This window comes from Sorex araneus, chromosome 5 (assembly GCF_027595985.1).
Source record: "Sorex araneus isolate mSorAra2 chromosome 5, mSorAra2.pri, whole genome shotgun sequence".
NCBI classification, from domain to species: Eukaryota; Metazoa; Chordata; class Mammalia; order Eulipotyphla; family Soricidae; genus Sorex; species Sorex araneus.
The window spans coordinates 96,040,589-96,056,011 of record NC_073306.1 but is presented as its reverse complement, the minus strand read 5'-3'; the positions used below and the strand labels follow the sequence as shown (position 1 = coordinate 96,056,011).

The 15,423-nt window shown below is 44.1% G+C and overlaps 1 long non-coding RNA gene across 1 annotated transcript in view; it reads left to right on the top strand.

Moving 5' to 3' along the window:
* LOC129404952 (uncharacterized) overlaps positions 1–15,423 on the top strand; it is a 50,164-nt gene that overhangs the window by 24,333 nt on the left and 10,408 nt on the right. Inside the window, exon 2 of the long non-coding RNA XR_008630274.1 lies at positions 9,092–9,286. This is a non-coding gene — a long non-coding RNA (uncharacterized LOC129404952). The remainder of the gene's footprint in view (positions 1–9,091; positions 9,287–15,423) is intronic.

The following is a 15,423-nucleotide window of genomic DNA, read 5'->3' as shown; positions in this document are numbered from 1 at the left end:
ACCCGGGTCAGCTGCGTGCAAGGCAAATGCCCTACCCGCTGTGCTATTGCTCCAGCCCCTAAAATTTTTTTTTACTGACCAGATAAATAGCTCAAAGGGCAGAGTGCATGCCTTTCATGCTGGAGGCCCCAGTTTGAGACCTTGCACACAGCCTGGTCCCCAGAGCACAGCAGGAGTGGCACAAAACATCCCCCAAATTTAATTTGGGTAGATAGATTTGGGCTTACCTCACAGTGCTCAGAGTTTACTTCCAGCTCTGTAGTTGGGTTGCCACTCCTGGCAGTGCTTGGGGGGATTAGATGTAATGCCAGGAATTAAATGAGGGTCAGCAATATGCATGGCAAATACTTTAATCCCTATATTCTCTCCCCAGGTCCCACCCCAAGATTGATTTTTTTATTGAGTTAGTATTGATTTTAAAGGATATAAATTTTTATGTGCTGTAGTTACCACACCATACCTGCCTCCAAAGTGCCAACATTCTTCTTGGTTCTTTTCATTCATTTTAGCCCACTTCCCACTGCCGACCAAACCATCTTTCTTTAAATGTCTGCTGCAGGTACCAGTGTTTTATTGTTTGTTTTTTGTTTGGGGGCTATACCCAGAGGTGCTCAGGGGCTACTCTTGGCTTGGTGCTTAGGGTTATTCCTGGTGGTGCTTGTGGGGAATGGGGGACTATGAGGTGTTAGGGATAGAACCTGGAATTCCTATATGAGGAGCATATGATCTAGCTCTCTGAATTGTCTATCCTGTCTCCAGTACTAATGTTAAAGTGTTTAACTCGATGTAACACTCATATTGTTTCCTATTATTCACTGTGAGAACCCAGATTACTTTTTGCCACCAGTATGTTTTTCTGTGAACAGCTACTCCAGAAAAATCTATTTTATTTGCAAAACTATTGCAAAATCTGACACTCCTCTTCACTTCACTGGAATGCCCTGATAGTTGCCAAATGTTGCCTTGCCTCATGGAAATTCTTGGCCAGACCTATGGATTGTCAGCCTGTGCAGCTGTTGACCCCTGAAGTCCAATTCTCCTATAACACAAATCAAGTAATACTTCTTAGCACATAAAAACAGGCATTAAGAGGGTCCAGAGAGATAGTACAGCAAGTAAGGCACTTGCCTTGCACGCAGCTGACCCGGGTTCAATCCCTGGTACCTATACGCTCCCCCCAAATCTGCCAGGAGTGATCCCTGAGTGCAGCAGAGCTAGTAGTAAGTCCTAAGTACTGCTGGGTGTGGCCCCCAAACAAACAAAAAAATAGGCACTAAGAGAGTTGTTGTGAAGATGGGAAAGGGCAGATCACTATCCCAAGGAGAGTTTATATAAAAACAAACATGCTCATTCAGATTTTTCAGGTAAGACTGACAGGAATAGTAGGAGGGATAGCAAAGGAAATGACAGAAAAAAATAACTTGGAGCTAATTTCATCTGTACCCTTTCTAGAAAGCCAAGAACCTTTTATTGGGAGCCCCCCTAATCCTGTTTTCCTTTCAGCTACTGTTTTGACCTGCACTTGTAGGAGAGATATGATGTTCTTATTCTTGTCCCATACAAATCTTTTGTGTACCTTGGGCCACCTCCAGGGTTTCAGGTTCTCACGTGACCTGAGGTTACTCAGAAGTATCTTTTGAGATCCCTGCTTTTCAAAAAGTCGAGCCCTTCTCTCTCCTACTCATTCTGTCCATTAGAACCTGTCCTTGAGTTGATTTGTCTTGTCTTTTTTTTTGCTTTTTGGGTCACACCTGGCAATGCACAGGGGTTACTCCTGGCTCTGCACTCAGGAATCATCACTGGCGGTGCTCAGGGTACCATATGGGATGCTGGGAATCGAACCCAGGTCAGCCACGTGCAAGGCAAACACCCTACCCGCTGTGCTAATGTTCCAGTTCAAGTTGATTTGTGTTTTAAGTTTTTTAGACCTGAGAACCTTGGACAGGTAGCAGGACACTAAGGTTCATTCATGTTGTCATAGCCTTACCCTAGAGAATATAATATCTCTACTATTCCTCCTCATTCTGTCTGAAATAGTCTTTTCTTCTGAGATAAAGACTTTGTCGAAAGCAGGTGGTCGTCACTGTCTCGGGTGCCTTCCTCTCATTTCTCTGTTCCCTCCCTTGGCGACTTCATCTGTTTCCCTGGGAGAATGAATGCTATCCCATTCCAAGCCTTCAATCAGTCTGTTCTAAAAGGAGAGAAGCCTGAGAGTATGAGTCAACTTTATTCCTGGTACTGAACCCTGTTTGTTCTTGTTAGTTGCCCCGAGGAACAGTGAAGAGAAGTGCAGCTTCTCCTGTTATTAAGGACAAGAGCTGGCCTCTGAGCTCGTTTCATTCACTTGAGGCACAGTTCCCCTCCTTTCCCTTTGTTACTGTTGCAGTGACCAGAGGTCCCCCACCTGCATGGCCCATGGACTTGCGTGTCTTGTTGTAGTGCTCTCCAGGGTCAATATTTGGTGGTGCTCATGCACAGTCTGGTTCTGTAGCTCTCTGGATTGCTGTGATGCTCACACATGTGCTGGCCAGGGACTGAACTTCTGGGCTGGGATGCTCACTTATCTTTTTAGTTGCTCACAAGGGATTGGCTCTCTGCAGTTGTGATGCTTGCATCTACCACTCTCAAGTGACTAGAACTCACTCGAGGGGTCAGGAGTCCCAGGCAGCAGAACTGTTGCGGCAGCCCTGAGTGCATGTTGTGGCACTAGGGATTGAACTCTTGATCTCACAAGACAGCTTGCAAGGCAGGTCCTCGAGGCCTTTGATCTCTGTCCCCCTCCAAAGAGATGATTTTTAAAAAGGAAATGATAACAGGGCCGGATGGGTTGGGTGCTTGCCTTGCATGCAGATGACCTGGGTTTGATCCCCAGCCCTGCTTTTGGTTTCCTGAGTCCCACCAGGAATGATCCTGGAGTGCAGAGCCAGGGAGTACTGCAGGGTGTGCCCCAAAATCAAAGTAATAACAATAACATGCTGAGCTCCTATTAGGCACACAGGCCATTAAGATTTTGTTTTTTTCCTTTTGTGATTCTTAACATTCTATAGTTGACCTTGGTGTGGCAGGCAGGAATGGAACCAAACTTCCCTAGGAGATGGAGAAGCAGAACTGGCCCCCTTCACCTTTGCTGGATGTATACAGTGCAAACAGTGACTTGTCCTTCTCTTCTTTACATTGCAGTAATTTATGTGTGCACCTGTAGCTCCAATAAAATGTAGCCTCTTTGAGACCAAGAATCTGTATGTCCTTTGTTCCCTTCCACATCATCAAGCCCTGAGCACATGTCAGTGCTCAGCCAGTGTCAGCCAAGCAACCTTTGGTAATGTAGTAACCTGCCACCATTTCCTGGCTTTGTGAGAGTCTTTCTAACTCTGTGTACCAGTTCTCTAACCGTTAAAAAAGGAGTACCCATGGCACCTATGAAACACATGTCCCCTGAGTACCAGTGACAAAGATAGGGGTGAGGTGAGGGCCAGAAGCCATGCTGGAGGTCTAGTTGGCCAGACCCTCTGTCCAACAGATCTAGAGGGCCTTTCTGATAAGCCATATCCAGAGGAACACACCCAGAGAGCACCCACCTTCAAAACACACCCACCCCAGCACTTGGCACATAGCCTTCTGAAGACCATGTCTCTGCCTCTCTCTCCCACGGAGGGAGGAAGTGGGGGCCATCTTTCTGGCCCCCCGCCTGCAACTTGAGAGGTTCCTTGACAGAAGCTTGCTGAGAGACTGAGCAGATGTGGCAGGAATGCCTGCTCTCCCTGACTGCCTATTTTGGCCATCTCCCTGCTTCTAGATTCTGCTGTGTGAGCATCAGAGACTTGAGCCAATCCAAAGACCCAGAAGAAAGGTCTGGAATCTACCTCACTGGGAAGGGCCAATAAGGACAAGAGGGAAATGCACAGAGGGGAATGTTAGAAAACACACTTGTTAGAATCTGGAGTCATAAATAGGTCAAATCTTCCTACCCAGTTAACCCCGAGATTGAGGATGGGGGAACAATTTCATTTTAATATATGAATATTGGGGATCTGGTAAGAAATCACATTTCCTGAGTGAGTGGTCTTGCCTGTCAGTTCCTCATTGTGAAGAACTGGTTCTTAGTGGAGAGTTAGTGGTGGGAGCTTGGCTCCTGGTATCAGTCAGTCTGGCCCTCCCACAGTGTCTAGAGCAGAGCTGCTTAAACGTTTTTGACTTGTGATCCCTTTTTCCCTGAGAAATGCAACCTGGGCTAGCGCTGCCAGCAACATCTTGGATTCATGACACGGTTGATTTTAAGTTAATTTTTGACGGTGGCGCATTCAGAAACCTGCTGTCATCAAATTGTTTGCAACTGCCCTACATTCGCTTTCACACCTCCTATGAGGTTGCAACCCATAGTTGAAGAACCAGAAGCTAGAGATGTCTCCAAGCAGAGGCAGTGATCAGGAGCCAGTGTATCCACTCACTGGGACATCTCTCCTCCCTAGGACTGGAGAGGAAGTGGGGAAAAGGCCAAGACCGGCAGGCCCTTTGGTTCTTGTGCTGTACAATATGGCAACCCCAAATGCTGCTGCCCTCAGACCCTTAGTTCCCTCCTATCCTGAAGATGCATGCACACCACCCTTCCACAGGAGAGGGAGGTGCTGAGCTTGTCAGCACTAACCTTCTCCATCCCCTCGCTATGGTGATGTTTCTGGCATGAACAGGAGTTGCACAGGCTTCATTGCACAGCGCCAGGGATCACACATTGGGTTGGGGTGCTCACATCTGTTTCAGTTGCAGTGCTTTGCTGCAGGTTTCTGGGGTGTGGTACTGCCACTCACACTTATTTGGGATGTGCAGGATATCCCAAACAGCAGAACTGCCAGGGTGGCGTGTGGCCACAAGCATGGTAGTCCCAGGGTTCTAACTTGCAGCCTCACAGACCTCCCACGCACAGCAGCAGTGCTCTACCACTTAGCTCTCCCTAGGATCCTGGGCTCCACGATCCTTCCCTGTGGTCTGCTGTGCACAGACGGATAGCAAAGCTGCTCTTTCTCTTCAAGTTGTGCAGTTTTCCTGGGTTCAAAGGTGCTGGAAACAACTGCTCTCTCTTCCGTCTTGGCTGCTTGAACTCATATGGCTTCCAATCTTTTTGACTAGTTTCCGAAATTCCATGTTACCAGCAGGAGACTCCTAGGCATTGGAGAAGCTCTTCCTACGGGAGAGTAGGAACTGCTTCTGTTGCTTGGACCAAAGTGCCAAGGGGAAAAAAACAAAACATCACTTCACACCATGTGCACTGACTCCCCCAGAGCTGGCACAGCTAGGGATTCTACAGAGCCACATAAATCTTCCTCCAAGCATTCTGTCTCCTGAGCAGCTGCAGAAATAGTGTTTATCTTTTGGATTTCAGTATATGGGAAAAAAATCAATGGTGGCCTTTCTAAAACTGGGAAACCAATCAGCAAAGTTTTCAGAGGGTAGAAGGAAGCTTCCACCAGAGTGATCTTGCTTCCTTCATTGGGGGTGGGAGGTGGTGAAGCACACTCAGCATTGCTCAGAGGATACTCCCATTCAGTGCTCAGAGGACCATGTGGTGCTAAGAATCCAACCAGTATTACCTGCATGCAAAGCCTGCTGTCCAATCTGTTGGGCTATCTTTCTATGATTTGTTCTTCCTTCTTATTGATATGGTTAATACTTAGGGGCTTCAGTGAGAAAACCCCTTCCCTAGGCAGTAACCTATAATCTGAAGTTGTCCTTTTGGATTTAACTCTCAAACCATGCCATAATGAATTAAAACATAGTTGTTTAGATATCTCATTTTTAACAATATATATATATGGATTAGACTTTAACCTAAAATAATACTAGACTCAAGAAAGAATGTATCTGTAGCACAGCGGGTAGGGCGTTTGCCTTGCACGAGGCCGACCTGGGTTCGATCCCCAGCATCCCATATGGTCCCCCAAGCACCGCCAGGAGTAATTCCTGAGTGCAAAGCCAGGAATAACCCTGAGCATTGCTGGGTGTGACCCAAAAAGCAAAAAAAAAAAAAAAAAAAAAAAAGAATGTATCTGAGTCAGTGCTGGCTTCCAAAATTTTAGGGAGGGAATCTAATTGGCAAATGCTGGTGGTGTTTAATTGAGTGTCTTCAGGTGAGAGGTTGCTATCCCAGTCCGCTCTGAAGGCATTCTGGCTGTTTTGACCTATCAAACAGTCTTACAAAAGTCAGACCACCTTAGTTCTGATTCCAGGCTCTACCTGCAAACTATTCTTTACCCCACCCCTTCCTTTAGTTGTTGTTTTGATGCAAAGAATTGTACACACTTGGTAATAGCTCTTGGGCACAGTTGAACTGTTGTGCTTGCTGGGGAATCACACAATTGGTTGCGGTATTCAGATGTTTAGTTTTAGTGTTCACTAGGGGTTGCACATTGAGTTTGTAGTGTGCCAGAGATTACATAGTCTCAGGAGATCACCAGGGATCACAGATGTGGAACAGTGTTGGGGATTGAACTTGTGGGGATTATACCCACAAGGCAGACATGTAGTTACTGAGCTACATTCCCCCATATGGGGCATAAATGTTTTGGCCTTTGACTATTATATTTCTTCCTGTTTTTATTTTTCATTATGAATAAATTGGTGTCCTGAGTTTTTGAAACCAGTCTCTAGTGACTTGGGTCTGCTTTGAAAAAATTCTGTAGGTTAATAGACTAGATTTTTTTTTAATAGATTTTTTTTTTGTTTTTGGTTCACATCTGGCGATGCTCAGGGGTTACTTACTTCTGGCTTTGCACTCAGGAATTACTCCTGGCGGTGCTCGGGGGACCATATGGGATGCTGGGAATCGAACCCAGGTTGGCCGCGTGCAAGGCAAATGCCCTACCCGCTGTGCTATTGCTCCAGCCCCTAAAAATAGATTTTTTAAGTTGATGGCACTGAGGATCAGAAACTTATCCTGGTGAACCAACAAGGTAAGATTGTGCTGTGGACTGAGCCAGAGAAATAATATGGGAGTTAAGTTACTTCCCTTGCACACCTCTGATCCTCATTCAATATTCCATCACCACATATGGTCCCCTGAGCAACTTCTAGGAGTTATCCCTGAGCATTATGCCATGGGGAATATTTTTGAATCTCTGGAAACTCCCTAACTGACAGTCAATATTCTTCCTACTAAGACTCCCACAAAACTTATCAGGTCTAGCTAGTAAACACTTTGTCTCTAAGCAGAGACTAGTAGGAGAGAGTTGTGTTTGGAATTCTTTTCTGGAATCAAGAAATCAAGAGAGACTTGGTGTATTTTCTTTCTTTCATGTTTAACTTAAGCAACTTAAAAAATCTTTCTATGGCTCTGGCTCCTGGACGACCATGATCCCAGAGGCACACAAACCAATCTCGGAACCCAGAGGCTTTTGGCAGAAATGCATCTGGACTGAGCATTAAACTACGGTGCCGTGGTCACCCTGGGTGAGGAAAGGTGTTTATCCCTTCCACCTTTTCCCTCCAGCGGCACCGTGGTCACCACCTTTTCAGAGCCCATTGGACAGCCAGGTAGAGACTGCAGTGATGAGACTGGGTCCTCATGGGATGGGGGGTGGAACCGGCTCCTCTCTCTTCCCCCACAAGGCCCCAAGTTGCTGACCACAAATGGCTCCTCTGATTCCTGAATGGCCATGATCCCAGAGGCACACAAACCAATCTTGGGATCCAGAGGCCTTTGGCAGAAATCCCTCCAGACTTGTTACTAAAATATCAGAAATCCAAAGTGGCCGTGCAACATCATATAGTCTTCATAACCAGCAATAGAAAACAAATTATCTAATGATGCCTTTTCGGCAGTTCTGATTGTTAGGGAAAATTCCAAATAATAATGGTGGGTCTTTTGTCAAAATATTGAATGGGATCAAAGTGGAGCGAGAGTAAAGTGGAAATCATCTGCCACACAGGCAGGGGGAGGGTATAGGATGAGAGGTATACTGGGGTTCTTGGTGGTTGGAAGGTGTGCACTGGTGAAGGGATGGGTATTTGATCATTGTATGACTAAAACTTAAACTAGAAAACTTTGTAGTTGTTCTTATGGTGATTCAATAAAAAATTTTTTTTCTGTGTCTATTTTTTCACTTATGATTTGGGAATAACAAAGTATTAAATTGAGATAGCATCTTAAGCATTCTGTGTAGTACCTAACATAAAATGATGCTTAATAAGAAGTAGATGCTCTAAGGGCCAGAGACATAGTACAGTAGGCAGGGCACTTGCCTTGTGTGCAGCTAACCCCAGCTCAATCTCTGACACCCCATGTAGTTCCTCCAGCCCCACCAGGAATGATCCCTAAACATAGAGCCAGGAGTAAGCCCTGATGCTGGATGTTCTACTCCCTCCCCCAAAAGTAGTAGATGCTCTTGTTTTTATGGCTCTCTCTAGATGCCAGGCCCTGCTGAGCATCGACATATTTACCCAAAGTCAAGCACCAAGCAAGTGGTAGATTTGGGAGTAGAACCAGAGTTAATGTATTTTACCACGAGATTAAATTCCCTCTGATGGTTTCACAAACATAATAAAACGTGCACTACCAAAAAGTGTTATCCTCCTTGAAGGAATATATTTGAAAGACTATAAACTGATTTCTAAATCTATTCAAAACTCTTGGATTTACCTGAGAAATCTGATATTTTTTTGAACATTGTTTGCAAGGGGAAATCTTTGTTCTTTGAATGACTAAAACTCAGTGACAAGCCCAGAAAATAGAATCACAGGGGAAATACTATCTTTGGTCAATAAAAACATGTGTCCTAGAAAGCAATTTCACAATTTCTGGTTTGTGTTTGAGGGGTCTTCCAAGCAGAGCTCATGGGGCCCAGTGAGGACCACTCCAGCTATACTGCCCAGCTGCTGGCGGATCAGTATAAGCACCTGCAGGGGCCTCGCAGTGCCTGAGACAGCTGGAGCCATACTTGGTGGTACTGGGTCCCTCAAGAGGTCCCAGGAGGTGCTCAGGGGATCATGTGAAACCTGGGATCAGGACCAAGGGTTGACAGAAGGAAATTCTTACTGTGGCAAAGCATTTTCTATTACAAAGCATTTTCTATTGATGCTGACTGGATTTTTCTTTTTGTAGGTACAGTCTCCATTGGTGCCACCATTAATGCTTGGGAGCCACCAGAGCTATATCCAGGGACCATGCAGTGTTGGGAATTCAACTCAGGATCTTGAACATGCTAGACATGTGCTTCACACCTTGAGCTGTCTCCCTTACCTTCACATTGGCCTTATATGGGATGAAATAAAGAACTATGTGTTACTAATAAATTAGGTAAACTCAGTGGCTTTAATTATTATAACTAATTACTATAAACATGACATAGTAAATTTATAAATGTATTGATTGCATTTAAACTAATTATTAGAACCAAATATATTTTAAAACTTCCAGTTAATATGAGTATTTCCAATGAAGACCTTGTCCTTTTAACAATTTTGTCACTGACCTAAAAGTAATGCTTCTCAGACCTATGAGTCAAACAAAGTTGGAGAATGGGTCATTGATTTTCTTCTAGAGGTGCCTCCTAAGACCTGTCAGGGGGCCCCAAGCCACTCTTGGCAGTATTGGCCTGAAGGTTCAATCTCGGGTCCTGCAATATGGTGAGTAATGTACTGGGGAAACCTGTGGTACCAAGGATCAGATTTGGAGCCTCCACATACAGAGCCTACCCTTCAGTCCTGAGTGCTCTCCCTAGTCCTGGGAATGGCTGAACAAATAAAGAGTAGGAGGAAATCTCAGAAAAGTGTTCAGAAAAATTTCATCATCATGGAACCCAAGAAGTAGTACAGCAGATAGGGGCGGGAGTGATAGCACAGCAGGTAGGGTGTTTGCCTTGCATGCAGTCAACCTGGGTTTGATTCCCAGCATCCCATATGGTCCCCTGAGCACCACCAGGAATGATTCCTGAGTATAGAGTAGGAGTAACTCCTGAGCATCGCTGGGTGTGACCCAAAAAGAAAAAAAAAAGAGAAATAGTACAGTAGATAGGGCACTTGCCTTGCACACTGCACTCAGGTTTGATTCTGAGCATCCCATATTGTTCCCCAAGCCTGCCAGGAGTGATCCTTGAGCACAGAGCATGAGTAAGCCATGAGCACTGCTAAGTGTGGTCCCTGCACCCCACATCTCCAGGTGTGGCCAAAACGAAAAACAAACACCTAAGAAATAAAACTTTAGGGGGCTGGAGTGATAATAGTACAGCTGGCAAGGCAAATGCCCTACCCGCTGTGCTATCACTCCAGCCCCTCTCATGGAAGATTTTTTTTTTTTTGTCTTTCCCTTCCATGTAGTTATGCTGATGAGGGTTACACATTTGCATGGTTGTGTCACTAGCATCTTGGTTGTGATGCTTTCAAGCTCTCAACTTACTCCTTATTTTATAAATGAAATTTAGAGAAGCTTATCCTTTGCTAACAAATGTATACATATATTTTAAATATCCAGTAAACACATTACGTAATTTCCTATGATCTTTATCAGACAATATGGAATGTAAGTAGATTTGTGTTTTTTGAAACTATTTAAAAAACAGAACTGGAATGTAGGCCAATAAAACAAAACGATGAGCCTTAAGTTTTGAAGTCTGACAGATGAATTTGAACATGCTTCTGTCAATTACAATTTGTCAAGTTATTTTCTTTGTTTCTTGATTTTCTCAGCTATAATTGGTGGGGTATTTGTTTCTATGACATCAAATGGTGCCCAGCAGACCATTTGAGTAAGCTCTCAGTAAGTATGTGGTATCTTATCATTGTTATTGTTGCCCACCAGAGTTATTGTCTCGACTGAATAGCCCCAGCTAGTTGCATTGTCTTGGAGATTGTCCAAACAGACTGCTGTAATGAAGACTAGCTCTGCTCTGTGTACCTGATCTTTGAATGATATGTGAGGGCACAAAAGCCTCCAGTGGAGCAGAGTACATGTAGGGTTTTTTTTTTAATCACTTTTGACTCATTTATTTCTAGTCCCTGAACTGTGATTTCTGGAAACATTGCACATATGTGTGGCATTACAAAAAAAAAAAAAGAAAAGAAAAAAAATCATGTGCCAGGTTTGGGGTTTTATTCCTGGAGAGGAGAGCACAGACCAGTGCAGTGGTGTTCTTGGGTTACTCTTGGCTCTGTGCCTAGGTGGGCTTGGGGAACCTTATCAGGTGCCAGGGACTGAAGCAGGATTGGCCATCCTACGTGATACACTGTCTCTCTGACCCACAATCTGCCAGTTTTATCAGCAATTTGAAGTTAAAATGATCATTGAAAAAAATATCATAATGACTTATACTTTGTCCTACCACCCTGTAAGTAATAATAACAATAATAAAATCCTGTTCTTTTATCCTGTTTCTCAAATACTGGATTATTTAGAAACTGCCTCAGAGCCTCATTGTTTCTCAGGGTAGCCTGGGAAAGAAACATTTTTTAGACATTGCTTTTTCTCTAATGAGACTTTCCCCTGTATCCTAAATGAAAAGACAGAGAAACATACATTGTTGTCTACAAGAATAGATCAGGCAGGGCCGTTTCACATGCTGATTTCTGTCTCCTCTCTCTTCCCCCCTGGCACTTCTCACAACTCCGGTGCAAATCTTGGAGTAATCACACAGCTGCGTACTCACTTTAGTACTGGGCAAAGATTTCCCAACTGAGCGGTTCTCTGAAACCCTCAGTACTCGAGAGCTGTCCACTGGGAAAGAGGGAAGCACTTCAGCAGAGTCGATAAAGTGAAACATGGGCATCATCACGTGTCTGAGGCTGGAAAGTTTTTTGTTGTTTGAAATCTCTGCAGTCCAAGGTTAATCTTTTTGAAATACACCACTGGGACTTGGCCTCCCGTCTAAAGGTAAAGCCGTAAGTAAACAATATAAAAAATATTTTAAAAACCTGTTTTTCATTGGACTGTTCAAAGAAAGTTTTTTGTTCTTTTTTTTTTTGGTGGGTAAAAGTTCACTTAGGTTGAACAATAGGAACTTCTGAGTGGACTATGCCCTTCACCCACAAACAGAGGGTCTTCGTCCCTTTCGCTAGTCACCTTCATGGGACATCACAGACACAGTTCCCTTCACTTCTCAATATTTTGTAATATTTGATCTTTGATATTAGGAAAGTCAATTAAAAGATACTATGTTAAGCACTTGAGCCTAGATCTAGTAAAAGCTGGGAACAAATGTCAGCAGATTATTCTTCACTTAGCAAATAAGCTCCTAAATCATCTTTAGTGATTAAAAAGCAGAAAGGGGAAAGTAGCAGGAACTTCCTCAGCCCCTAAGTACAGTATCAATTCCATTGTAGAGTCTCCAACTGCCTGCTAAAACCACCCTGAACTGCAAAAGCAAAGCTAGCTCAGCCAGTCTGACCCCATTCCCTGAGTCCAGCCTTAGTTTTTAAACCTTTAAGAAAACCTGAGAAAAATTAACTTAATCCTTCATTAATGAGTCTGTCATTTAGGAGGACCAAAATTAGGAGATCTATCAAAATCTGGAGATAATAACATGCCCGTGAATTTGTACCTCTCTTCCGGTTGTGACATCCACAGGTCCTAAACCATCTGGGAATGTCCTGCCTTCATGTCTTTTTTCTCAGAGTGCTTTCCCCTGAAGATCACAGAATTATAGATTTTTTTCTTTCAGTTTTTAAAATAATTTTATCTATAACCTTATCAGTCCTGTGAACAGTGTCTGATGTAGACAGCTGTCTGGGACTGAAGAACAGTCATTTTTCACTCTCATGACATCTCATTAAGGTAATAAGTCTTGTGATATTAAGGCAAAGAAGAGATCTTAGGGCAATCACCCACTGGAATGTTCCTGTCTCATTGCTGACTCTCGTAAGTGGAGAAAGGAGGAGAGATGTTTTATGTCCCCTCTGAGTTGTTTACGCCCTCCTTAGAAATTGCCAGCTCTTCCCAGATGTCTGCATCCTTGATTCCTCACCAGCCACTTGCTTTACCACTTAGTTGATAGCAGTCATTGTCCTAGGTTCCTAGACACAGTCCTGCAGGAGTAGTATAAATGTGAGTCAGTCTACAAGTTACTGTTTCATTCCCCTTTTCTCCATGCTGCCACCACACAGGGTTGAGTAGGTTTGTTAGACTTAATGAATGGTTGGAGCAATAGAAGGAAATCACAGTATAGGAAGGGAACAACGTGAAATCACACAAGTCAGGGCATTTGGTGCTTTGCCTTCCTGGAAAGCCCATTGGGACTTAGAAACAGTTCATGACTTAGATACAGATTCATGACTTTGTTGATCTGCTGCTTTAAGGGTAAAGTAACTATTCAAATCATGCATCACTATAGCTTTGGCCAGGTGAGCCCACGGCAGGCTATAAAAGAGAAGCCAAGTCAGGAGTAAGCCCTGAGGACCGTTGAGTGTTTCACCAAACAATTCCAACAGCAAAACAGAAGCAGGAAGAGAGAGAGAACACAACGGACTGAGCAGATGTTTTGCACGCAGGAGGCCTGTGTCAATCCCTGATACAGCACAGTCCCCTGCGCACCACCAGGAGTAACTCCCAAGGATATATCCAGGAGCTGTCCCTGAGCATTGCTGGGAGTTCCCCAAAACCAAGTGCAGAAAGGAGAGCAGCAAAATCAAGTTCCCCAAACCCATAGTCTATCCCCTGCACACTGAGAGAAAGGGATTGGAAAATAAAATGAGATTAGTGACAGTGATTAAGCTGCATATTTTTTCTACATTCTTGTCTTAGGGCATCAGAGGTTAGTCCTGCTATATACCTAATAGTCCCAAGAGAGCTAAAAAGATTTTTGTACCTTGCCCAGGAGCAATCCCAGTCTACAGCTGTTCCAGCTTTGGTCTGAGAAGCCCTCACATTTTCTTGCCTCTCCTATTTGCCTTTCCTCCTGCCTTTGTGAAGCACTGGTCATTACTCACGGAATTGGTATCATCCTAGGAATTGTATTATGCTGTTTCCAGTTGTGCATTTTCTAAATTATGCAGCCAAATAAAACCAAACGCATCAGACCAATCACAGGGGTCTTTGGATTTCCAGTCCCACAGAACAAACTAGACCCCACAGGCCCACTAAGTGTGACCTTTATTTAAGTTTACTTTTAAGTTTATTAGGTATACTAAGTTGCTTCTTTACTCTAAGTTGTCCAGCCAATAACTGTTGGAACACAGATGCACGCAGACACTTACATATAGTTATCAAGAGTGAATGTTGAGGGGCTGGAGTGATAGCACAGCGGGTAGGGCGTTTGCCTTGTACGCGGCCGACCCGGGTTCGAAACCCAGCATCCCATATGGTCCCCTGAGCACGGCCAGGGGTAATTTCTGAGTGTAGAGCCAGGAGTAACCCCTGTGCATCACCAGGTGTGACCCAAAAAGCAAAAAAAAAATAAATAAATAAAATAAATCTCTCAGGGGCCGGAGCGATAGCACAGTGGGTAGGGCGTTTGCCTTGCACGCGGCCGACTCAGGTTCGATCCCCGGCATCCCATATGGTCCCCCAAGCACCGCCAGGAGTAATTCCTGAGTGCAGAGCCAGGAGTAACCCCTGAGCATCGCTGGGTGTGATCCAAAAAGCAAAAAAAATAAAAAATAAAATAAATAAAATAAAATAAAATAAAATAAATCTCTCAGATTGCTAGTGAAGTGAATTTATATCGCAGAAGTGTAGAGCAGCATAATGTTTGTTATTGCTGCTGCAGTCTTGAAATGATTGTTTTGGATTTATATGTGGGGAGGGCGGGGGTTGGGGTGATAGAAATCAAGTGAGATCTCAGGCATGCAAAATATGCCTTTTACCCCTGAGCCACATACATGGCCTCTTTAAATGACTTTCCACCTTGGCAGGGGGAGTGGCGGGGGGAGTGGTTGAGCCTCACCAGTGTATGCAGTGGTTTCTCCTGGCACTGTGTGTAAAGGTCACTCCTGGCAGCCTCAGGACCATATGCAGTACCAGGCTGGCTGCATGAAAGGTAAGCACCTTACCCATTATACTCTCTCTGGCCCCTAAGATATTTTTTTTCATTTCTGTATTAACATATTTTGAAATTTACACGGAATAGGTAAGATCTACATAGGTAAAATTTCCCCTTACACTTTATATAAACACTTTGGTTTACAAAGTTGTTTATGATGATTTGTTTCATCATGTAGCTTTCAGTATTCCAACATCAGCCCCACCACCATTACACCTTTCCTCCACCCTTGTATCAGTATTTCCCAACCACTCCTTAATCCTGCCCCCATAACATGCTCTCAATCATTTATTTTATATTACTTATTAACAATAATTTTCTTTAAAAAAATTTTTTTTTGCTTTTTTGGTCACCCCAGCGAAGTTCAGGGGTTACTCCTGGCTCTGTGCTCAGGACTTACTCCTGGCGGTGCTTGGGGGACCAAATGGGATGCCAGGGATTGAACCCAAGTTGGCTGTGTGCAAGG